The following is a 15,531-nucleotide window of genomic DNA, read 5'->3' as shown; positions in this document are numbered from 1 at the left end:
ATAAACTTGCACACACACCCATAGAACACCAAATAAAGATATAAACTTCCACAAACACCAATAGAACACCAAATAAAATTTAAACTTACACAAACAATAATAGAACACCAAATAGAAATATTAACTTACACGACACCTATGAACATCAAATAAAGATATATACTTGCACACACACCTATAGAACACCAAAAAAATATAAACTTACACAAACACCCATAAACATCAATATACACCTACACACACACCCATAAAACACCAAATAAAAATATAAACTTACACAAACACCCATTGTACACCAAATACAGCAACATTTTTTGTTTACAATTGTAAATCCTTGATTTAAAGACAGGCGTGTATTAGTATTACCGAATCTGAAATATAACCTGAAAGACAAAACAAACAATGTTTACTGTGTTGTATTTGTTATTACATTTTTCTCGAATGTTTGGTTTAATAGATAGTTTTAATTATAATTAAACGCCAGGCTCCAATTTTAATCCCCTCTTTGTAACAATACCGTAAGGGGTCCGTAGGTGGGTTGTTGCAATGCAAAATATCTGTCAAAAAATACTTTCATTTTTCAGTGGCAGTCCCCGATCATTATCCCGGATTGCCTCTGTTATTACAAAACCATTTTCATTGTTAATTTGTTCTGTTCCTGAACATGGATGAAATATTTGCCACTGGACGTTAATCAACCAACCATCAATCAATAAACCAATGTTAATGTGCACGACATTTAGCAAACGTTTTTTTTTGTGATTGCCGTGTCCTTTAGGAATGGTGTCCCCTTGACATATACATATTTTATTTTGTTTGGATGGTAATAGCATCTTATAAGCACGTGTAATAATGCAACCCAATTGTCACGAAACTTTGAACAGATCGAGAACACATGCTACTGTTTGGGGGAAAACGTAAGTACATAATCAATAAGCAATATTACTGTCAATAACTGTATAGAAATACAACTGAATTGACTTTCTGTTTAGCTGTTTTGCATAGTGACTGTTAGCAACGGTTGTTTTTTTCTTTCTGAATTATGACATTATATTCAATAATGCCGACACTATTGAGTCTCAACAGAAGCGTCTAACAATCATCTAAAACAAATCATTCAAACGGAATGGTTTACCAAAGAAGTTAAGAACAAATACACATTTTAATGATAATTTCCAAATGTTTTGTAAATGTCTCACATAATGCATGTCTAATAAGATAAGATTTTAAATATTTAGTAATAACCATTATTTTTTAAATCAGTCTCATTTGATCACTAACGGATAGTTTTTTCAATTGCAAATATACCATCTATTCTATTTTTATATTTTAGTTTTTACTTAAATAAAGCATATGTACAGACAATTGTTTGATTTAACTTACTGACATATTATTTTTCAATGCTTCCTTCTCTGCCATTTGTAGCAAGTGTGTTTCTATACCTTCGTTTTGATATTTTTCAATTACATAGATATCGCTGATGTATAAACAACCTTCTATCACAGTTTCATCAAGACCACTATTTAAACAGAATAACCTAAATCATAATTAAAGATATGCAATTGAATCGTATAGATCAGACTGTTATCAACAAAAACAACGACATGAGCTGATGTTCTATTTTCTTACTTGTTAATATACGATGCATGTCCGTACCAATTAAGTAAGAACACCGTAGCTAATGATACAAGTATAAATGTGTCAGTTTTTTTCGGAGTTGACGTCAACCTTAGTTTGTTCATTTTCTCGGTCTTTGTTTTTTTCTATGACATGGTGACGTTTGCTCAACGGTTTATTCGTTTTCTTATGGTCATTAGGCTTTGGTCAGGACGGAGTTTAAATGATGAAAAATGTCAAGACAGAAAAAGAGGGGGAAAAAATAAACTAATATTAATTGGCGAAAAAACTTTGTTTGAACCTGTCCTATGTCGGCCACCTTTAGTTCAGTGGTTCGTTTTCAGATGTGGTTCGAAGTGTTTCTCATTTTTCGGGTTTTTTTTATATAGAAAAGACCTGTTTTAGTAGTTTTACACTAGTCATTTTGGTGCCCCTTTATAGCTTGCTGTTCGATGTGAGACAAAGCTCCGCACTGAAGGCCGCGCTTTGACCTATCACCAATTCTGACTAGGACGGAGGGTTGTCTCATTGGCACTCTTACCACATCTTCTTATATACATCCCAGACCCTCGATTATGGACCTAACACTAAGTACAACATGTACACAATGTCAGAGGGAACGAAGCAATATAATATCAATGGCAATGACATGTGCCAATGCTTATAACACTGAATACCAAATAGTATCGACCTACCACGAGCAGTTATTAATATACTAACCTATGCACAAACTAAAAAATTGCTGACGCCGCTACCTCCGACGAATAATATTTATCTTAACGCAGTATGCAATTGAAATCTGCTTACCCACACAAATATGTACATCCAAATTCCATTTCATAATCATTTTTTCTGAAAAGATATTAAAAAATAATAACACAATAATTGGTTTCAAACTAATTTTAAAAGATTTCTGTCCAAAAATTGATGGGCATATTGGACGTTCAATATGACATATCGTGTGCAGAGAGTGCCACAAGATTGTACGTTAGCGATCCCTTGCAAAAACTAGCTAATTACAGGTCCCGAAGGTGGCATGCTGCAAGTCTGAATAGCTGTCTTTAACCAATTTACTCTGTTTTAATTTACTCTGTTTTTTCGTTGTTTATCCTCGACAACCATCATACCTACCTTTTGATAACAATTGTTAACTTGGAGTCGTTCTGAACATTTCTGAAATATTTGCCACTGCATGTTGAGATAACAACATCCAATCAAAACAAACATTGAAGTAACAACCTGTTTATTTTCAAATAGGGATATTTAATCCAATGCCACGTGTACAGAAAATGCCAGGGAATTTGCACGTTTACAAACCCTCGCTAAGTAAAGCTCTTCACATAGGTATACCGAAAGACTGGTGTACTTTTATTCGTGAAAGGGGCAAGGGAAGGTAATAAAATATTGGTTGAAGCGAACACATTGAAAATTCCCGTTAGCTACCTTGTGTTTTTGTAGTACTGGTATGGATAGTAAACCCCATATTGACAGAAAAAAGTGCCTGTGTTTAGAAAGATAAGTTTACAGTATCTATGAAAAAAGTAAAATCACAAAAATACTGAACTCAGAGGAAAATCAATTTGGAAAGTTCATAATCACATGGCAAAATCAAAAAACAAAACGCATCAAAAACGAATGGACAAGAACTGTCATATTCCTGACTTGGTACAGGCATTTTCAAATGTAGAAAATGGTGGATTAAACCTGGTTCTATAGCGCTAACCCTCTCACTTTAATAACAGTCTCATCAAATTCCGCTACATTTACATGAACTATCTCTGCAGTTTTCATCTTTAGTTGTATCACTATACATAGCTGACTCTATCTTGCCTAAGCTTTGGTTTTTTGGTGTATAAGGACAAATACAGTAAAACACTAGTTATGTATCTGTTTTTTTGTACAAACGCTGTTTGATCGCAGAATTAAAGGAGAACATATTTGCGAGATTAAACCGTTTCTTTCTGCTTCATGTAAATAAAAAAAACTCATTCTATTAATTCCTTTTAACAATGTTCATTGCATCTGGCGAGAATATGATTGTATTGTTAGTCGGTGTTGCTTACTGTTTATCTTTTTTATCAACCCTGGAAGGGTACAAAGAAACACAATAAACTTTTTACAATGTATCTGATTATTTGAAGTTTGTTTTTGTGTAGTATTACGGATAGTCTAGTGAAAAGATGGTTGTCTATTAGACATGTTTTCTAATTCGTTTGACAACCACGTGCACCACAACAGTGACTACGTAATATTAATATGGGATTACAGGTCTTCGTCAGACCGGCATTTCTACCCTCGTCAAAGAGGGTCGCATGTTTGTCTGTCCGGGATGTACAAGTACGCAACCACGTCCGATGAGAATGGGAACGTTCAACCCGGTGCCTGGTGTAGAGTCAGTGGCAATCGCCCTTATAGATAGGTTCCTTGCGAAAACTATTCGAAGGGTGCGTACGTGACAGTAAAAAATTCAATAAGACCCACCATTTGTATGTGTGTTGGTAATTTGATCTAGTTCAGATAATACATACAATATTTACCATCTGACGTTAAGCAATTCCAAATATATTAACCATGACATATGTTGTGTTAATTTTTTTCAAAATCTTTTACCACGTAATAATGCATCACAATATAGCAAAATGATGTAAATGGTTGTGCATTTATTACTTTGGGATTGAAAAAAACATATTTTGGAGACTGGCTCATTTGCTATTGATAAAATGGAAATCAAGTAATAAAAGAGAATATACGTCCATAAAGTACCATCGCACCAGCAATTTTTTTATGTTCAGTGAACTTGGTAAAATATGTCAAAACCCAATTTTGGTCAATATTTATTAAGGTTTACCTCGTAATGAACGTATGTAGTAAATTTCAATTTGACACACACTTTAACATGTTTATTAAGGCATATATCCGGTCTCATCTGTGAAACGGATATTCTACAACAGTTTACCAACTCGCGTTGGCGTCCGTTAAATGTATGAAGGAATAATTTCAACTAAACCATTTTGAAAATATCGGTTTGATAACTTCCCTGTGAACAGCAACACTTTATAAAGAAAATCATGATAGAAAATACAAACCCGGTAATATCGTTACAATCGTGGGTTATGTTCTCCGTATAAATGCTTCCTAGAAATGGAAATTTGACAATTGAGGGATGAAATCATCTCTTTGGTCGAAAAGTTTAGTTTTTAACCGACCACCATTGTCAATTTTTAGATTCATGTCATGCTACGAGGAAGACTCAGTTGTAGCTGTTGTAGTTTGATTGGATAGTTGCGTTAAACATATATTCACCAAATCTTAAATTAGTATGAGTATTTAGTGAGTGGACATTATTTATATAGCGGAAGGTAAATTTAAAGGAAATAGCTAAGTTATTCTCTTTCTTCTTAAGAGGTATGTGTATGCAGTCAGCTTGAAAAGAACATATGAAACAAATTGGCAAAAAGAATGAATAAGGTAGGGTGCAGGCATATCAACACGCAACATAACTTAACTTACTTATTACAATCTGCTTTATCATTTTTACGTGGAAAGGAGTAGGTCCGGTAAGACCACTTTTTGGCCCCAAAATATAACAGTTTTACAAAATTATTAAAATGTAAAATTTTAGTTATTAATTGGACAGTTGTATGCCTCTGCTACATAAATATGGGCTGTTTTTGACAATACAATGCACATAAATCGGGATGTAGCACCATTAAGTCATGCTTAATACCGGGAATCTTCAAAATTCTATAATTTTAGTTAAATTTTAGACGGTTTCCGTTTAAAACGAAAGTGGCCGCATTCGTGTTCATCCTTAATATTGAAATGAAAGTTGTAGTTCATGATAATACATAACATATATAAAGGTTGTGGATGAACACCACCAAGGAGTTTAAGCTATAACTTGTTAGAGAATTTTTTATTGAATTGTTTATATGTTTTTTAAATATTTCTCAGTTAGGTACAGATGGATAATTTTTTAAACGTATTATAACTTTGGCATTTTTCGCTGATAAGAATGTGAGAACATTTATTTTTATTGACATTGTTAAACTCAGTTTGCATTTCGAAATTGCTTTTTATAACTTAGCAATGTTTGGAATGAATAACTGAAACTTGTGAAAGGTGGTTGACCATGACATGTTTCACATAATAGTCTGACATAATTATCTTCTTGAAAAATATAATATTTCCTTAACTAATGAATGTGCCAGTTGTAAAGAAATAGAGACCATAAAGCATATTTTTTTTGAATGTACAGAAATAAAACAATTTTGGAGAGAATTTTCTAATTGGTGGTATTTAGTTTTTGGAGTGAAAATATTTTTGAACAAAGACAGTGTAATTTTTGGTGTATTGAATTCTGATAACTTAGTTTTAAATTATTGTATTCTACAGGCAAAGTATTCCATCAACTGTGCTAAGAACACACAATTAGACAGACTGTTAATATCTGTGCAAGCGTTTCTTAAATTTTTGAAAAGACGGCTGGAGATATTCGAATATTCATATCTGTCTAAAGACAAACTCGAGTCATTTGTCGACAGATGGGTTGGATTTATGGAAGTTATTCAACTAAATTTATTTTTGATTTGATATCATATATGTTTTAATGTATTCCAAAGTATCCGTAAGAGGGATGATATACTGAGATCATTTACTTCGTAAAATAGCAATAGTATAACAATGCCATAAAAATATCATGTTATTTATTTATGTATTGTAAACATGTATGTATCCACTTTAGTTTGAACACCAAAAAGATCAATAAAAAATTAAAAAAAAAAGATTATTTAAAAGTCAATGCATTTGGTCAAACAAAAAAAATTAAAACAAAGATTTAGGAATTGCTTATTTCCGTACCCCTTTTTTGTTCTTTATTTCTAGGCGGATACGACAATAACAACAAAAAGCGTTTTAGTAGATCTTTTAAAGTTATGGAACGTTGTGTAACATGTTTAATTTTATAAAATGACATTCACTTACACCAGCGTTTTTTGTCCAGAAACTTGAAAAATATTGCTTTTGACCTCCTTTTGGACAAAAACTCACAAATAATTAAGACCATAACCACCAAAGTATATTCCAGTTTGGTTTTAGGGCAAAGACGAAGACGCCATACCATTTTATGGTTGCAAATTTGTATAAAACAAAAGGGGTAATGTCAATTCCTCTATTTTGATATGAAAAGTTAAGAGTTGTTTGCAATGTGTCTGTCTGCTCGATTTCAAATTCAATAGAACCATGTGCTGTTCGTTGTTGGTTGTCTTTGCCTGTATTCATATATTTTTGTCGGGGTAGTCCTCTGTTTACAAATGGTGTGGTAAGTTGACATATACAGTACAATTGGTTTTCCGTTTTACAAGTAATTGAAAAAATATTCCTTTATCAACTGCCAAAACCTATGTCGAATGTATCCGTAATCATCGAAATTTAATATATATATATATGTTAATGTTAACTTAAAACAAACTTAGTCATCCTTCAGTATCTACCTGTTTATTGACAAAAAGAGAATATTTTCTGTTTATCACAGAAAGTTTTCATCAAATTCAATAAAAGTTAAAACGTTTTCAAAGGTTATTGATTTATGGAACCCTTTAAATAAAGGCAACATATATATATATATAATTGATTTCCATAGATGTCCCGAATCAAACCATGTACATAGATTTTTTTTTATATTGGACCATATTGTGTAAAAATCCAATTTCATTTTTTTTCAGTTCTTTGAACACATCCAGTATATGCCAGATATCTTGTTGTGTCAAATTTCAAGCACAATGCAGAGCCGGTTCAAAGTAAAATATACAGTATATATCCATACTTGCCCAAAATAATCAGGTCCAACTGCTGTGAACACCGTGCATTTCGTTTTCAATATTTTGAATCAAAATGTTCGAATTTAAGCCCAATAGACCTTTACAAATCATATACTTTTATTTGTATAAAATACAACAAAAATTAGATTAAATATTGCTCTAATTATGTACTATGGTATTAAATGTAATACTTATATTTATAATATCCTCATTTATGCTTATTTCCAAACAATAACAAATAATTGTCCTATATTATATTTTTGTCTATAATTTCACTTGGATTTTGTATCGTTGTGTTAAAATAAACATTACAAATTAACCGTTTGCTTTATTTCTTAATAACAAAAAAAGCCCAATTCAACGTTAAACGGAATGGCTTACCCAGAAAATATTGAAAAAAAATCAAAACAAAATGTATCAAATTAAATGTAATATAAGATAAAAAAAAAGCAAGTTAAATTTTATTTAGATGTATTTCCAATAGGCAAAACCTATCAAAATGGTTTATATATTTTGTCGATTATTTCAATTTTTTTCAACAGTTATTTGATTTTCTGTATTACAAAAAAATATCTTTGTGCAGATAATATTCCATATATTCTTCTTCATGTGTTGCCACATATCAAAATATATTCTATTTGTTTTAAAGGTAGAATTTAAAAAAAATCTATAATTAAAATCTGAATCATTCATATCACTTTATCGCACAAAACTTTAAAAAGTTAACATTCCTTACCATATAAATATTGTATGCTGCTCTTAAGTTACAACAGAATCAGATTATGTTGTCCCATGTGATAACCGCTATTTTAAATCCAGAATTCAAAGTAATCAATTTCTATAAATCATTTTTATCATGTTATTTGAAATATTTTCAATATATTTGTTCACCTAAGTAAGTAATCAATGATTCGGATTTAGTCGTCAATGCTTATCAGATGTTATTATTAATATGAGAACAAAACTCCTGTGATGTTTCAAACAAAAGGCAGATGATTAAACAAAACACCATAACGCTCGATGGTCTTCGATTCCACTATTTTTCAATTTAAATATTACTTTCATAAAGATGCAATTATTACCTGAACTTTCCGTGTAGGGGTAAAATAATCTGTATTGAAATGATATGTGCAAACTAAGATAAACATGGATGATACCTTACAAAATCTCTTTCCTTTATTGTAAATGATCATTAACGGATACTTGGTGTGTTCCTTTAAGAAAACATTATGGTTTGCTTTTTTGCAGGAAAATAATAACATTGAATCATAATTCCATATTCCTTATATATTTCCGCGCTAAAAAAAGCGTCGTAGATAATAAAAATGATTTGTTGTTCATCTTGAATATGCTCCAAAGAATGTTTCTGTTCTTAATACAAAATTCAGAAGATGTGGTATGATTGCCAATGACACATGTCATCAATCTACCAAAGACCAAAATGACATAGATGCAAGCAACTATACCATATACTTCTTTCAAAAAATTAGAAATAGTTAAAGTGTGGTCTAGACGAGCATAGTTCGTGTGTAATAATAATACTTCAAATGATCTGTCACGCTCAACTATCATTAAAAATTCTCAAAATCCCGCATACAAAGGTATTCGACGGGCCATAAACTTGAGTTTATTATACCTACTGCTTTTATTTTGTATAACTTACATTTTATTTCTCTATCCCCTCACAATGGTAAAAATAAGCCGAGAGATTCACATAATTCACTAGTAAAAAAAACGTTTTTAAGACATGTTATTTTCTTACCTACCCAGATATCCTAAACTCTAACAATAATTTAATTACCTTCAGGTTATGACCTACCGAAGTATTTGAATGTGCCTCAGTTTTCTAATATGCGGTATCACTTACCCGGTATCATTTGTTTTTATACCTTTTTTTTATCTAAATTTAGTATCTAGTTTGTCCTCTACGCTTGCCTTATAATAAAACTTCCGTGTTACTAAATATCAAATCTTGCCTTATTACACAAATATGTCGATAAAAAAGGTCTCGAACTGCATGAATATCTTAGATATTGTACTTGAAACAAGATATGTTAGACATGTTATGAAGTTATAAGGTGTCGAGGTTATTTCATTACGTATCAATTTATTTACTTTTAAGTACTGTGTCATGAAAAATAATAAACGGGATAACTTTTTTTCTGTTAACTGATTTTTCATACAATTTTAAATCATAAGAAACACTATTCTAAACTTTCGACTTTTTGTAAATTCATTGTCACCGATTCGACTCAAGTTCTCATATTTTATTTATAACAATGCAAAACATTTATTCAAAATATATCTTCAGGATGTATTCTTCTGACTTTTCAGTCTCGTTTAGTCTCATTAAAATCTCTTTCTTGAATTAATTCAAAAATGTGTGATACACGTGGAAAAAAAGAATTTAAAAAATATCATAATCAAACATAACTCTGTGAAAAAATTGTGTTATTACAATGAACGGTTTTTGAGTAATCAAGTTTTTAAATTTTACGACCAATCAAGTCTGTATTTTTAGCCAAAATTATGAGAAAATGGGTGAGGGATACAAAAAATGATTTTACAGGAATCATGTACATCCCATATCATTTTGGTCTTTTCAAATTTGTTAAATATGTATTTTTTCAATCATTTATAACAAAAACATTGAAATAATATGCACTTTTTTAAAAAACTGAGAAAAATCACAAAAATACAAAATTGAAAGCATGGCAAATTTTACACAAAAAAGCGTCAAAATATGATAAACTTTCTAATATTAACACCTACCTATAGTTTTTTTTTTTAAAGTAAAATTTATTCAGATTGGTCCTCTTCATCGTTCTAGAAAGTATGAACAAAAGTTTAATTATGGGACTGTGAAATTTGTCAGGATAATAGCCCAAAAATAGGTAAAAATCGATGAAAAATGAGAAAAAAATCAAAATTTGGCATTTTCAAAGGGCCATAGCAAACATAAAAGTGCACCACCATGTGATTTTTTCTTCTCCAATTATTTTGTTACAGTCTTACAAACCCAAAATCAGGTTAAGAAAAAAAGTTTAATTCGAGAAATTTTTTGCCTCTCAGAGATGTACATCCTTAAGTATAAAATAAACAATTTACAGGGCATGGGCACACTAATATTAAGCTTCGATTCGTGTGTATTTTTAGACGACATCTTATTAACTATTGAGTTGACCTCCCACAACCATGTAAGCGATGCAAACATGAATATAGATATAAATAGATTAAGCAAATCGTGAAATTGGAATTTTATAGGGATGTTCAATTTTATAATATATATATTTTATATTATAAAAATATCATCATTTTTACCTTTATAATAATATTTTTTTGTGGATCAAATCAGTCAAATAATTTTCCCTGGTTTCACAGACCTCAATTAAAACTAAATAGATAGTAAACATGGTAAATGCATTATAAAATATCTTCATCGGAATCAACTTGACTTTCTTTATCCTTTCTTCATATACGTGTTATACCCAGATAATACAGAAATTATGATTTTTTCAATTATTGAGACTCCAGAACTTAGTTTTTTCCCTAAATGGTAAAAAAAATATTTTTAAGCACATGCCATTAGCACTCGGGAGTTATTTTCAGTAGTAACACAAAAATGGAACAATCCTATTGAAAGTTTAATTACAAGTGTAAAGAAACACTTAAATGTTTTACGTTTACTTAAATACCGATTATCTCGAAACCATTTAGGAAAACTATATTTAATTTCTATAAGGCCCATTTTTGAATATGACACGGAAGTGTGAGATAATTGTGGAATAGGCTACTCGCATAAATTAGATATTTGCAAATAGAGGCCACAAGAATAGTAAAAGGTCTACCTATATTTGAAAAAAAACTTAATATTATATTCTGAAGTTGGCTGGATATCTTTTTGAAAAAAGAAGAAGAAAATTACAGATGCTTTATTACAAGAACCAAACAAGTGCACCAGAGTACCTATGTAATCTTGTACCTAACCTAACCTAACTACCCGTTGCGAAATGGCTATGATATTATTGCTCAATTTTGTAGACTTTTCCTAACTATTGAATCGTTTATTCCCTCTTCAATAGGTGAATAAAATAAACTTGATCCAAACATTCGCATTGTCGAATCTATTTCTAAATTTAAGAAAGAATTAAAAAACGATAGTCTATTTTGTAAAATAATTCTCTTTTTACTTCTTCTCCTCTTTTTTTCACATATGAAAGCTAGTGTTATATTGTATAAAGTGTTTGCTTTATATGCATTGTATTATACTAGTATTGTAACGTTATATTGTATTATGGAGAAGACTTCATCAGTATGATTTTCTTGTGTCTAGTCCATTTTGCTTTTATTCAGCAAACAAAATATGTACTAAACTAAATCTACTAGTCATTGCAGCACAGGACTTCAACTTTATACTGAAAGCTCAACCCAAATGGGCGGTCCCTGATGACGTATATTTATTCATGGATTAACCTCTATAAAAGACAACTTTTTCAAATCATACTTTTTTTGTATTAATTATGTAATGTAGCCTATGTTTTAATTCAAGATTCAATACAAGATCTGTAAAGGCTTAATTGTCAAAGTTTAAGGAAATTTTGTACTACAGTCCATATTGCGGCCAATGTATATTTTGTACATAATTTGTGCATTTAATGTTGTATAAAAACAATGAGGTAAAATATATATTGTGTAATAAAAATGGACTGTTTTTTATGTTTGTTGGAACATATTATTGGCAAATTTTATATAAAATAATATAACCGTTCAAGGCTTGATGTTTTTTTTTTTAAATTATCAGCCGTATTAACATTAATACCGCACAAAGCTTTATGTATGATAAACAATTAGCTAGTTGTTTTTAAATTTTGTAACCGCACAATGTTTAGCATTAAATTAAAAAAAAACGTAAAATTTACTATAGACATACCAAGGTTGGTAAATGAAAAAGAGTTAGCTGTGTAAATACTACAACCGTTCAAACATTGGTATATAATAAAATGAAAATAGATGTGAAAATAACATCGTAAATCAAGGTCGATTTAAATTTCCTGTACAATTACCCTACATAACGTATGTATCCATATGATTTTCAGAAAATTAGTGTATACAATTTGATGAAATTTATCCCAAAAAGTATTGTTATTTGAAGGTTGTCGATGTACAACACAAAGGAGTAATTTGTTAGAAGGGAATGTAATTTCAAGCCATAATGCTTCATTATGAAAATTCAAATCAGGTCTCGGTTTGGCTTGAATAAATTTACTAATATAACTTATAATTCCTCCTCTTGAGCTATTGCGGTCTTTTCTATAAGGATCTTTATTATAAACCTCAATAAGAATATCTTCATTTTTTATATTTTTGTCAAGATGCGTTTCGGTTAAACAAATCACATCAGCTTCATAACTAATGTTTTCAACCTAATCTACTTTAAATTATTACGCATACTTCTAATATTCAGGTGAAAAATTGAGGAAAAAAAAACACCTAAAGGACCCGGATTAACTTCTACATCATTACTTAGCATTATCAATAATAATACAACAAATGTTAACATTGTTTTCAATAGAAACAAATTAAGATATATAGAATAGCATACCGACATTAAACATTTGCATTCCATAAAAAGCAAGAACAGTTCAAATAAGTAAGTGTGTCTTTTTCTTAAATACATCATTTTCCTACAAAATACTGTATTAAGTTTACAGTAGAATTGACCTATCGACGAGCGTTAAGCTTGAATATCATTACCCATTGTCAAAAACAAACATAGTTATACAAGAATTCGACAGGTCTAACAATACAATGACTACATCTAAACAATATTTCGTCACTGCAGTTAAAAACATAACAAAACATATGTACAATAGTTTAGATTGTGGGAATAAATGTACAGGCTGTGGATGAAAAATATTTTTTGAGTAAACTTTGATAAAAAATAGAGAAAGCAAATAAATGCATGATACATTTTGTTTGGTTTTTTTCCCAAATGTAATGAAAAAGAAAGGACAAAAAAACAACAAGAAACAAATGGATGGTCTGTGTTTATATCTCAAAAATCCATACAGAAGGTATATACAACAATAAACTGAACTCAATGCAACAAAAAAAATAAAAAACCCCAGACAGATAGCTTAATCTTGAAATATACTTTGTAATGGAAATCTGGGCAATAGTAAAACATCGGAATGCCTTCACGACTTAAAAATGACATTTCAGATAATCGTTAACAACATTTCTCTATTTTTAATTCGACAGGTTTGAAGAGTTTACTCGACTTGTAAGTTATTTATCGATTTAACTGTTTAGCGCGCTTGCGCAGTAATATAAACAATATTAATATAACCCAAGGGCAAGCCCGAAGCCCGGGTTAATAAGATTGAAGTGGACCTGGAGGGTTCTATTCGTGTAACCACTACATTTTTATCAATACCACAGCCTTACAGAAATAACTGCATATGTATATTTATAAACGAGTCTAAATTGACAACTACGTTCAAACCAATGATTACGTTGGATAATAACCGCAATTTTTATACGTACATGACGTATGCATGAAAACAAATTTCGTTGTTGAAGGGTCTAAATACAGCACAAACAACATTTTCCAAAAGACCAAAAAAGTGGAAAAAAGTATATTTAAACAAACGCATTTGACTAACAGGTCGAACAAAGTGGTGTTCTTTAATCCTGCTGACTGCCATTAGCGATTGCTAAATAAAATTGATCACAGGATGAAACAAAATTGATCTTAATATAGATTTAATACTAAACAGAAAACAATTATATATCTTGTGGCCACGATGTTATGCCACAAACATAAGGTGTAAATATATATATATATTTTTATTTTTTATTGTACATCAGATCCAGATTTCGACAATAAATGTCTCTTCAGTGATGTTAGAATTCGAAACGGTATTTGGATGGCTATATAAAATGTAACCTCATTTTTAGATAGACTCTTGAATTGTAAGAGTCAATAAAGGATGAACGGATCATATAAACCGGAGGGAAAATATGATACAAGCCCAAACGAAAAAATATAAACGAGTCTAAATTGAAAACTACGTTCAAACCTATGATTTCGTTGGATAAAAACCGTATTTTTTATACGTGTGCATGTAAAACCAAGTTCGTTGTAGAAGGATCTAAATACAGCATGAATAACATTTTTCGAAAGACCAAGAAAGTGAAAAATATATTTGTTTATATTTCTAGCGGGACGACTACAGTGCAGGCGATTTGGTTTCACGATATCTCAGTAGCATGGGTTCGAATCCCGGCCACGGAAGAACAAAAAATTTACGAAAGCAAATTAACAGATCTAACATTGTTTGGTTGATGTTTAGACGAGTTGTATATTATATATATAATACATTTTCTTTTTAACATGTTTTGTATATCCCCACCCCTGTTTCACTTGAATTATTGTCAGCTTACTCTATATATGTGCATGTTTTCTGACACGTTTGAAATAAATGCAACTTATCGAATGTTTAAATTATATTCATACATCTATTTTATTATAAACATTAACATGTTTCAAAAACAAAAATAGGACAATAAAGCTATCAATGCTTTCTTTTAAAATTAAAATGAAATAAAAACAAATCATGCAAGGGAAATCAATACTGATAACGCGGAAATGACAATCTGTTACACAGAATAATAGTTGTGCGTTTCTTTCCAGTGGGTCTCAATCAATCGACATATACAGAAATCTTGGTAAGAATTTAGTCTTAGATGCATGCGTTTTTATTATTTATTGGTGAGGCCCCTCATGGGGGGGGGGTCCTAGTAATCACATAATCACCATTTCTTTGCCAATATAATCACATAATCATTAAATATTTGCTTATCTTTAGTAATCAAATAATCATAAACTAAAAATACAGTCCTAGGTAATCAAATAATCATGAAATATTTGGCTTAATAATCAAATAATCATTAAAAAACGGCCAAGTAATCACATAATCAAAAACCTCATGAGGGCCCTCATTGGTGACTTTGAACTAGCTGTCAGTAACTGCAAGTACTCTCAGATTTACTACATGTATGTGCCTTCTGTTGTTAGGATATCCGGTAACGG

At 30.6% G+C, this 15,531-nt stretch overlaps 1 long non-coding RNA gene across 1 annotated transcript; it reads right to left on the bottom strand.

Moving 5' to 3' along the window:
- Positions 1–1,387: 1,387 nt before the first annotated feature.
- LOC134695905 (uncharacterized) lies at positions 1,388–8,231 on the bottom strand. Its single transcript, XR_010102861.1, has 3 exons — positions 8,173–8,231; positions 2,338–2,469; positions 1,388–1,537 (listed from the first exon to the last, which is right to left on the bottom strand). It is a non-coding gene; the product is annotated as an uncharacterized LOC134695905 (long non-coding RNA).
- Between the last annotated feature and the right edge of the window lie 7,300 nt (positions 8,232–15,531).

Source organism: Mytilus trossulus, chromosome 14, assembly GCF_036588685.1.
Source record: "Mytilus trossulus isolate FHL-02 chromosome 14, PNRI_Mtr1.1.1.hap1, whole genome shotgun sequence".
Classification (NCBI taxonomy): Eukaryota; Metazoa; Mollusca; class Bivalvia; order Mytilida; family Mytilidae; genus Mytilus; species Mytilus trossulus.
The sequence above is the reverse complement of the archived record's forward strand: the minus strand, read 5'-3'. Positions and strand labels throughout refer to the sequence as shown.